Below are 11,845 nucleotides of genomic sequence, written 5' to 3'. Positions count from 1 at the left end.
CAATTTGTCTTAGGACCTCAGGCCTGTTAATCTGCTCGCTGAAATATTGCAAACTGACTTCGAAACGGGGCTTGCCAATTCGGTTTGTTTGTGTTCCCGGCATGTCAAATATAATTTGATTAATTGCTTTATTGTTTTCGGTCACTAAGAGAATGCTTAACCGTATTGGCATTGCATAAGATTAGAGATCCTAAAAATCATACACTTAAATGGTTTAGTTGTTGATCTGGTTCGGATTTTTGAGGAATTTCGAGAGCTAAGCTGGATTACTCTTTTATTAGTTTATTTTGTTTTTTCCGGTATAGCAATATTAAAGTCCCTTTGTAATTTTCTAAGTTAACGCATGAATGTCCTCTTTGTGGTATCGTTCTAGCACAACCTAAAAGCAATCTCAGTATTAAGCACCAAATCTTCAATCTCTACAACCTTCAACAAAGTTTAACGGCACCCTTTAAGGAGCTTTCCTCGAAAATCGATAGAATAGGGAGTCACAACCTGCTCCCTTGAAAAGAGAGTGCCGGGAGAATTACGAGGAGGAGCTGGCATTCGAATATGTGTGCTGGCCATAAATAGCACGACAACAAGGGGTCCTCGGCAGGATTGCTGGCCAAAAATGTACTCCACAGCAGTCGGCAGCAGTTTAGCCTGACAATGACAGGCCGGAGTTTTGGAGTCGGCCATCAAAATGTCCCCCGTTCATTCGGTTCACCCCTTTTGGATTTGGGGACGACACCTCATGAATGTCCGTGGAGTGGAGGGAATGGCCAACAAAACATAGACACATTGGGAACGGGACATGGGGGCCACTAAATTGTCCCTCGACACAAATTCGAAATCGATAAATGATAAAAATCAACAGAAACTTCATGGACGCTCCATCTCTCTCTCTGTCTATCCAGCCCTCCCGCTTGCACACACCCCACTCAAATGATGGCGTCGGCAATGTCGCTTCATGAAGCTTTTATTGTCTGTCTATTTCTAAGCTTTGTACATGGACTCCACCGAAAACCATAGCCATATAGCCATACAACTGGCAGTGGTGGGAGCGAGAGGCAGACTATTTGGTCCTGCGCGCCGGATTAGATGTGTTCTCTCTCGCTCGCACTCGCCAAATTTTCGAAAACTTACCAAATTGTTTTCGTTGCTGGGGTTTTGCCGGGTGGATTCCAATGCTGATATACGAGCGCTTTTCCTTTTGCTCCCCCAATATCCTGTCTATTTTCCGGGGTATGTCTCTCCATCTCCGAGTGGGTAATGTACGATGTGGCCGTATTTGTATCCGTACCCGTAAGTGGGTGTTGCTGTACGGCAGTCCTTGTAGGCAGACATCGACATTGATTATGCCGTGTTTTTTGCTTTGTTTTTGCCCATATCCCAGTGTCATCCTTGTTGTTGCTGCCACCAGAGCGAATTGAATTATTGTTTATGTTTATAGCAAAACAATGTCAGGGTATGCGTTTTTAATGATCATTGTAGGGGCAATTTATTTATATAAATAGGGAGACTGTAAGTCGGGGGATGGCAGGCGTATTAAAAGATGGATTAGTTTGAGGCAATTTTTTTTTGTGTTTTGGTAAGAATATTTACGACGGTTTTAAGAAATAAATTACAAAAGGTTAAGGTTATTAATGATAAAAGAAAACAATTAATAAATAAATTATAAAAATGTTTCTATGTCTATATGAAACCATTTGTAAAATGTTGATTATTATTGTGAATCAGTAATAATATGATTTATTAATAATAATAAATAAATATTTGTAGCCCCTTAGGTATTGCAAGCAAGGTTATTCAGGTACTTAAGCAATCTTTATTACGGCGTAGATCGATTCATGAAAATAAATGTCTAGTAAATTAACTTTCTTAAAATATATTTGGGTAAGCCCAGACAAATATTTTAAACCCTTATACCCATATACTCCTAAAATACCCCTTCAAAACAAAATGAAACACCGAAATTTTTTTTAATTAAAAACCCAAAGCGATATCATGCAAGACTGTTAATGAGCTGGCACCGAGGGTCGCACGGTACAGTAGCCTATCAAATATGCAACAAACACGTCGCAACATTCAAGAAAACAAACGAACAAAGCAAAGAAACAAGAAAGAAAAAACAAAGCGGGACGAGAAGGTCAAAATGTAATCAAGTTGGGGCAGTCAGTACGGTATAAACCGGGCTCACAAAATCCGAGCTCATTATCTTCACCACAGAGCGGCTGTAAGTGAGTGTGAGTGGAACGAGGTCGTTTTGAGTGGAATGCTGGGAAAGGCAGGCCACACCCCCAAATACGAAATGCCCACACGTCATGCGCAAGATGGCCAGTGTTCCGATTCCATTTCGTTTCATCGGTGGAGTGAAAGAGCAAGGAAGACCGAGCGAGAAAGGGACAGCGTAGGGGAAGTTGGGGAAGCCCCATGTTTTTAACGCGCTCGACATGAAAATGAGCACGAAACGTGCGACAAGCGATGGAGTCCATTTTGAGTTTATTGTTTGATGATTTGAACATTTTATATGTGTATGTTTGGCTATGTGTGTGTGTGTTAGTCGCTCTCTCCGCCTGTGTGTGTCCGTAGTTGTATCTATTTTTTTTAGTAATTGCCTTGATGCTCGCTAGTTACTTGGCTTAAGCACCCTGATATCTACCCATGAAAATAAGTTATTTTAGACTAACACAGAAAGAAATTATTTTTTTTTTTAGCAGAGTATATTTTATATAGTATATTTTTTTGATATTTTAAAAATTACAAAATATTTATACAAAATATTTATATATATAAAAAATTTGCTTAGGAGTTACAATAAATAATGTAACCAAGTGTAATAATTGTTATATGAAAAATTACCTTAAATCGATTCAACACCTTATTTTAACCTTTCTACTTCCTTTTAGGCCAACTATTTGGATTTTAATATGCCTTGGGCCTTTTCTTCTTTCTCGCTGGCCAATTTATTGCTCTTTGATTGACATTTTGGGCAGCGTGGAATTGCAATTAATTTGCCATATAATTCATGCGTCACGCTATCTCATCAATTTCTATTGTTTAAACGTTTGTCACCTCCACGGCCGGCAGTTTATTAATTGTCAATTTTTATACAGGCCAAATCAGTACATAATTGACATTCAATATTCCGGGGACCTTTTTCTTTTATAATATGCAAGTGTAACTAATTGGGTTTCCTGTTATGAATTGGGCTCGAAACGAAATATGGTTGTCAGTTAAATTTACGAGGAGGGTTGGCAGTTTTCGCTGAGAACTAAATTTGAATGAAAAATTGATTAACGAATATTAATATCTGTTCGACTTTAGTAGCATGAAGCAATAAAATACTTTGATAATTTTATATATTACAAAGCATTACCTAAAAAAAATAAAAGGTTTTTATTTTTGACTCACAAAAGGGTAGTTTTGCGAAAAAAAAATAGTTTTAATACTTTTAAACTATTTTCTAGCTACGCATTTTAGGCTTTTGTCATGTGAGTTTTTGTCATTTTAAGATTTAGTCAGTCAGACCATCCCAATCCATTCCTCACTTCATATTCAATGATACAACCATAAAATAGTTGTCCAACTCAATGAACTGCAGGAGGAGGACAAAGGACATTCAATCGATGGATGCAATTGACACTGCTCTGGAAAATCTTCGACTGACATTAAAGCCATTCCGTAATTTATGGCCTTTTAATTTAATGGGTTGGGCTGGGCTGGCGAAAGTGTCCCCTCGAGAAAGACAGACATGAGATATGAAAGGGAATTGTCTGCTCTTTGCTATTTGCTACTGTTGCAGTTTCAGAGTTCATAATCTATCACATATGAGGGTTGCAAATCCATTGGAAATCGAACGCGAGAAAGCAAAAAATAAAAGCAGAGCAGTAGCAAAAATGAAAGAAATAATGGCATAAATTTACCCAGCAAATGTTCTCTTTTTTCTGGGTGCTTATGTGGAAAATTTTTAATCTATAAATATCTATAAAAATCAATTTTGTGTTCACGCGACAGTTTCGACCTTAAATGGGATTTTGGACTCGGCTTTGTCGGGGATTAATTGCAGATGTTATGATTTTTTTTGGGTAGATTGACGAAAAAATTTTAGAAACATTTTTTCCAGACGATTTGATGTGCTTGTGCTAAACGAATGATGCATGGATCATAAGGGGAATATTTTAAAGAATAAATAAATAACAAAATGGTGGACTAACTCATACATTTCTGTGTTCAAATTTGTAACAATTTTTATTATTATTTATATTACATATATACAAAATAAATGAAAATTCAAGCTATTATCAAGAAATATTTTTTTAAAATAATTCAAATGTAATATTTAAAATACAACAATTATTATCAGAGCTTATCTTGATTAATTGGAGAATCAAAAAAGCCTCCGAAGATAAAAATATTCTCAGATCTTCCTAAGTCCACATATCATAGATCACACAGGAAAGCCAATTATAAAGCAACAAACAGGACACTGACTAATTATGCCCAAAAGATATAAGGTACGGATATAAGGGGACAATCAACCCGACTCCAGGCCTTTCAAAAACTCATTTATCACACTTTAAGCGGTTCGCTGCTTGTAATTCGCTGGCCAAGCTGCGCAATTAAAGATCACCCGGAAAAAGAGGAGGCTCACAGAAAGAGCACGAAGCATTTTACGGAGACTCATTGAGCTGCGAAATTAGCAAGGATAATGGCAGCGGTGACAACACACGATGAACAGGACAATCTCGTCTAGGGGTCGTGCCAAAACTCAAACTCGAATTCAGCTGCGCAGGATTGCTTCCGTTTTCACGAGGGGATGATTTCCACAAATGGACAATCTGGTTCAGGTAGAGCTCGCACAATGCCACACAACCGGAAATCGTATCACTCAGCGGCTGTTGCTGCCACAATGCCCTGAAAGTATCGGAGTATCTTCTATACGTGGCTAGCTTTATATTTTTTGATTGATCACCATCACCCAATTAGTGTAAATGCGATTATGTATATGAGCTTGTGAGGGTATACTGTGTGGAATATGTCGCAAAGGCATAAGCGGGAACCGTTGATACACTTACAGAAATCGGGTTTATTAAAGGACATTTAACTAACATTTTCTCTTTTTTTATAAGCAATATATTACATCGGTTAACCAAAAGATTTTTAATGTATAAGCATATCAAATATTAATGACTAATCGAAAAAAGTACTTAAAATTATGAAACAGTTATTTACAGTTCTTAACTCTATATATTTAAAAAAAAAAATGTCAATTTTCTTAATCAAATTTCTCCCAGTGCATTTTGTACCCATAAATGGCTACATTATTAGTGCACAAATTACTTTTCAGTGCCACTGTCAGTCCCTCATCAAATCGTGGCAAAACACTCGGCTTGACTCTGAAATACAATGGGATTTTTGCCAAATTAATTTTTCCCAATTGACTTTCGGCAGGACAAAAAGTCAACTAGGGGGTTGATCCCGTACAGCCCTTCCCTCGATTTCCCCCTATCATTAACCGATCATATTTAGGGTAAGCTAAGCACATAATTAGGGGTTGGTTCCGATTTGAAGTTCTTGTTGTCATTTGAGTAATTGAAACGAGGCGACTTTTTGATTTTCTGTGAAATCGCAGATCTCCATAAAAGGGATCCTCTAAAAGGGGAAATATCATTAACGCGGCCACACTCAAATCGATCCAATGAAATGGCGACAAGATGGCGCCCTTTTGCCATTTGCATTCAAATTGTAATTAATATTGGCTGGAAGATGAGTAAACGGAAGTGCCCCTCATGGAAATGAAAATGAAGACTCGACGCTAATGTGTAAGCTCTAATTAAATCCCCTACTCCACTCGGAATATCTACAACGTACATATGTGCGGGGTGAAAGTAATTAGCGAAATCCCCTCACTTTTCTCGTAATCTGCAAAACGAAATCATAAAAATATGCTCAGCCAAGAGACAGAGCGAGTTATTATTATTACCGTAGCCAAGGCGAAGCACCTAAAAACATTTAACCAAATTAGCTGGAAATGCAAATGTAAAAATGACGACAACGAATCTACCAGTAGACTTTTACAGCCCTCTAGGAAATAAGCATGTGTGTGTGGGTATAATCCACACGCATGCATACAGAGACAAAACCATCTTGAGAAATAATTAAGATGTATGTAAATGGAGAAAATGCTGAAATTGTTAAAAGCATAATATTTCTTTGGAGGCGCTAACTCAACTCCCAAAAACCGAAAGCCCAAACCTCGAACTCCAACCCCCAACCCCTAAATGACATCGCACATGTGTTGAAATTTTTTGCTCCACCCAAGTTATAGCTTTGTTTGCCTGGGTCTGTGTGTTCGTGTGTGCGACGCCATATTCTAATTCAATTATCACTTGGCCAGCTCAGCGGGGTGTACAGTGAAATCTCAAATAGATGCGTGTATTAAGTACCATATTCATTTATTAAAATTGATTATTTTAATTTTTTGTCTATAGCTAACTATTTTTTTCCTATTTTAGTGATGTAAGCAAGCATATTTATATATAAAAAAAATTCAAATGCCTTAGTCCGCTTTAAGCAACATTTACTGTATTTGCGGGTTGCGTGCTTTGAAAAGCAGAAGATTACGCCCAGCTGACACTAAAAGCTTTGTCAAATCGCCGACTTGGCCACGGCAACTTTGTGGTAATGCACGGGGGTACGTCACTTTGAAATCCGGTCCTGATATATGTTCCTACTTAGATCTGTGTGCCAAAACGGCGTAATTTAGTAGTGGAGTGTGACAAACACGCAAGTTGCTATAAATCAAGTGTATCGGGTTGAAAAGTATTTGAATAGGTGGTGATTAATCTCGGCGGCAGAGCAAACACTAAAGAGCATACTTATAAGTAGCTAATCAAAAAAATAAAATAATTGGCTGCTAAAATGCTTGTTGAGATTTTGGTACTACATTATGATAGTTGTAATAGTAACCATATTAAGTTATTACTACAAGGCTTACTGAACCATTTCTCTAAACGACCCAAATCAATTAGCTAATTAAGTTATGCACGTCCCTAAACACCATCAACATTAGCAATAAATCTCGAATTATTTTTACGCTTGCCAAGTGAGAAATCTTTCGAAAAAATCCAACAAAACCTGACCGCAAATGCCTGAAGTTTTCGTTAGCCAAAAAATATGCCAAATAAGCCACATCCATAAATTTCAACTTGGCCAAAATGCTTCTTTCTCACTTTTCTTTGTCTCTCTGCCGGGAAGAGAAAACTTTACCGCAATGTAAACAAATTAACTAAATCAGATTCTAATTGCAATTAGTACTTGGGCAAAAGAGTTACTGAGAGATCGGAAGGGTCCGAAAAGGGTTAGAGTTGTTTGTATTCTTGTGGTGAGTAAAAAGGAAACTGATGGTTACTCAGTTGGTTGAAAAGGTAAATACATAAATAACTAAGAAAGTTTGGTTTGTTTTCATGATAATGTGAGAAAAATAAAGACAGATTTTTCGAGTCTTATAAAATTATATCCAAAAATGTAGTCTTGCGATGTAATTTAAATCTTCCACTTTGGCAATTAATTTTTGGTGCTACCATAGGCCATTTTAATGGCCGTCCCATAAGGCGAAAATATGGCCAGTCAAAGTCAAAGTCAAATACGGCTCAATATTAACCATTATGTTGGATGGCAATGTTTAATTTTCTGATTACACACATGTGTTGGCGTTGGCCAAAAAGGGGACAAAACAGGAAATTGCAACGCACACACAAAATTTCTAATTCTAATTACGAACAATAAACGAAGACTGGATGAAAAGCCTTATAAATGGCTTCACTTCATAATCCATTCGATCGTACCACCCCAGGGCATCTAGGAAAAGAATTAATATTCAGATTTATGTATTAATAACATTGCCAACGGTCTCGACTTTGGGGTCAACTTGTGTTTATCGTTTAATTAGGAACCACGACCATATCAAGATTGCCAGCCACATGTGACCACACTGCCATTTCCCATTTCCAGTCAAAAGTCGCATAATTAATCTGCTTATGAAGCGGGTCTCGGTGTTTGGGTCGAGTGTGACTAAGTAATAGCCTCGTAATACTCCTCCATATTAATAAAACAATTTAGTTTTATGTGAGGCCCAGTTCCAGCAGCAGTTACTGGTTGTAAATCCCGGCTGGCAAATGGTTACAAGCGAAATTGTTTTGTACGGAACGGGGTTGGTATTAATAACAACTAAAGTTTTCGGTGGTGGATTAGTTTCAATACAATATATGTAAGATCTTTTGTATTGTTCATACTGTACTTTGTCGATTTTTAACGATTTTAGATTTTTATTAATATCTGCATTTGCAAATATATACTTTCATTAAATTGGTTGTCAAGAATTAGGATATTGTAACTTCAAAAGTGCATTCTATTCAAGAAAATATCGATTCCAATAAAATCTGATTTCAACCTCTTTACATCAAATTTCATATTTAATTCCATCCCGACTTATGACACACTCCGCGATCTCAATATTCCTTTGGCAATCAGCGCATATGTCATAAATCAATTTGCCAAAAAAATGCACCTTCATGGGGGAAGACCGAGTTTCTCATAAGTTATATAGGAATTTGGCAAGCAGCGTGGCGTCAATAAATAAACAAAAGGAGGCGTATAAGGTATGGCATAGCGGTCTCCAAGGACAAAACTATCCGCTGCAAATCCAACCAATCCACTTGCCTCAAACATTTATTTATGGCCTAGCTGGCCGTTGGAAATTTACATTTTCCAAGCCACTGGGCAGGGTCACATTCTGGGCAAATGACCCACGATGGTTACCGTTCTGGTCCCCGGAAACGGAAATGGGCAAAGTGGTGCCGAGTTGAGTGGTTCAGGGAACGCAATCAAACGCCGTCTATCGAGATTCCTTTTTTGTGCCTCGGCTTTTGGCTATTTTCATACACATGCGAGTAGCGCTATAGCGCGCGTTTCGCCATTTTGGCCCAACATATATCATTGTCTGGCCATACAGAAAGAAAGCCACTACCAAAAAAAAAAAAAAAGAAAACCAAAATTCGGGAATACCTACTGACTCGAGGCGAGTCGAATTCAACCTGCCGCCATTTTCTGATTTATGATGCTATTTAGATTTCACGTGATTCGTTTTCAATGCGCGCTCTCGTCCACTGGCAAAGATAGAAAAAAATCGCGACCAATAAATCGCAAGTGGGAGTAGCGAAAAAAAATGAAACTAGAAATGAATCTGAATGCTAAAAATTACAACACACAGCTGCGTGTGCATAAATCTCCCACCCAACCGTTTAGAAAAAATAGAAGAGTGGGGCGGATCTGTTTCCATTCTAAATTCAATTCGTTGGAATTCAATTTCCACGTTTTGGCTTATCAACTACTTGAAGAATATACAAATTAAATTCTTAAAATCCGTTAGAATTAGTTAGAATTTACTCTAAGTCCGATTTGTTTGGTCCGGTTTGGTAAAATATTATAGGATAGTATTAAAATCTATATGAACTATGGTATCTACTGAAACATACAATTACAGGCTTTCTCTCAGTGCCAAAAAAATTATTAAAAAAGTGCAATAAAGAAAGAAGATATCTTTGAACCCGTTTTAAATTCAATTCGTTTCAAAATCAATATCTTTGTGTAGGCTTATCAACTATTAAAAGCAAATGGCAACAGCAACATGTTTAGCATGAAATTGGCAAATTCCGAGCCGCCAATTCCCCTTACCATCCCCTCCAATTATTACTTTGGCAATTCGATTTGCATACAATCGCCGGGCATGAATAATTGGGGAATCCCCGTCCGATTCGCTCGCTAACTCATCAAGTTCATGAGCCTGCCCGATTGACTTTGAATATTAGCTGAATGTAACTGGATGTTCGTAGGCATTACGGGGAGTTTCTGGGGGGAGGCAGTGCGGCGCCAGCTGTAATTGACATGCAAACGCATTTCCTGGGCCCTGATTTGATTTCCATGTTGTTGCTACGCATATGATTATTGCTCCGTGAGGGGCTCCCTCGTGTAATTCATTTGATTAATTATAGTACGACATCAGTTATTGCTCCCTATGGCCGTGGGTGAATGTGGGTGGATGCTTGTATGTTAATACAAATTAATTAATCTTCGCAATATTGCAGCGAGACTGAGATTGATTGCAGTCGCGAGATGGCAACAATTTGGCTAAGTTTCATCTATAAGGGGGAATATTTAATGCAACATGGAAAATGAAAAACAAAGAGAGCATCAGTAAACAAATAAGATTTCGTGAGACCAAACCTTAAATTAATGTAGTTAAAGTTCGATTATCTTAAAAACTTAAATGAATAAATAAAAGTGATTAAATGAACGATAGGTATTATATAAATATTTCTGTATTATCACTGCTATTTTATAAAGCCTTAAAACTATAAATTTCGCATTGTCTGTCAATAATCTCGAATGGCTTTAAAGCAAAGCCCACAACACGAATGGTTCAAGTAAACAATAATAAAAAAATCTAAACACGTGTATAGTTAATACCTTTCGAAGAAAAACATATCCCATCTACCACAGCCATATCAACCCTATTTTCCTAATGGCCTTCGCCTGCTGGCAGTCAAAACAAAATCCCACGATTTTAAATTCTTTAAATTTGTTATCTCCTCGCATGGACTTTGTAATTTTTTGGCGCATAATTTACATGAGCATTAAAAAGGACAAAACCTTATCCACCATTATACCAATGAATGATGAGGCGACGGCACGCGGCAAACCGCAAAAACAACGCCCCTCGGCCACGCCCACCGACCACCGCCCAATGCCCACCCCCAACTTGCCAACAGGCCAACTATTAAACGCTTAATGGCAATTTCATTGGGCATCATATCAGATATCGGTCGGATATCCGATGTCGTCGGACAGTCCCAAGGCCACATGTTTGCCGTGATTACATGAGAGTTGACACGCCGCCTGGTTGGTGTGGACACGTGATCCGGTCACGTGTCGTCAATTCGCCCACAGGCCGCGTCTAAAAATGCCCTGCAAGTCAGGCAGCTGGATATACTCTTTCCTCTGGAAGGGTATAAGCGCAAATACGAGAAATAAGCGTTTAAAATCGTATTCTGCTTCGAATATGTAAGTTCTTAGTGATAATAATAGTAAGCCATTTTCCAAAAATTATTTAAAATATATTTATTTATTTATTATTAAATATATTCTAGTGTGTTATAACTTCGTTGAATGAAATTTGCCCCATTCACTTTGTTTTCATTTCGTAATGTAATCAAATTATGAAAATTATACGAGACCTTCAGTAAGTCAAGTTGGCAACAATTTTGACTGATTGTTTTCGCACGACCCCCCCTGAGGGCGCCCAGAAACCCACTTAGCAACCCCCTGGGTGCCCGCCGAGATTCACTTGAGGCAGCAACCCCTTTGGTGGGCGAGAGGTGTTCGCCAGATATGGATATGGTGGGCAAACAAATTATATTTAAAATCCCAGTCCCAGTGGGTTTCGGTCGGCCCAGTGGGTGTTGCCGCTTCCATTTCAACGCTCAACAACTCAACCTGCCGTGGATCCGGTTCCAATTGGATATCCGTTTGGAGCTCGGCAGGGCCCTTGAGTCATCATCATCATCTCCGATGGGCTTGGATTGTGTATTCTGGGTTTAGGGTTCCGGACTAAGGACCACCCACAGGGTTTTACTTATTACTTTCGAGCGATCCTTTAACTCCAGCACAGTCTTTTGGGGTTTAACTGCTCTTTTCCCCTCTTAAAATGACACATCACGAACTTTTTTAATTTGTTTATGATAATTTATGCTTTATACAATAGGCAAAGACATGACTACAAGTCATTTATTATTAAATGTTT

The sequence above is a fragment of the Drosophila mauritiana genome, chromosome 3L (genome assembly GCF_004382145.1).
Source record: "Drosophila mauritiana strain mau12 chromosome 3L, ASM438214v1, whole genome shotgun sequence".
Lineage (NCBI taxonomy): Eukaryota > Metazoa > Arthropoda > Insecta > Diptera > Drosophilidae > Drosophila > Drosophila mauritiana.
The sequence above is the reverse complement of the archived record's forward strand: the minus strand, read 5'-3'. Positions refer to the sequence as shown.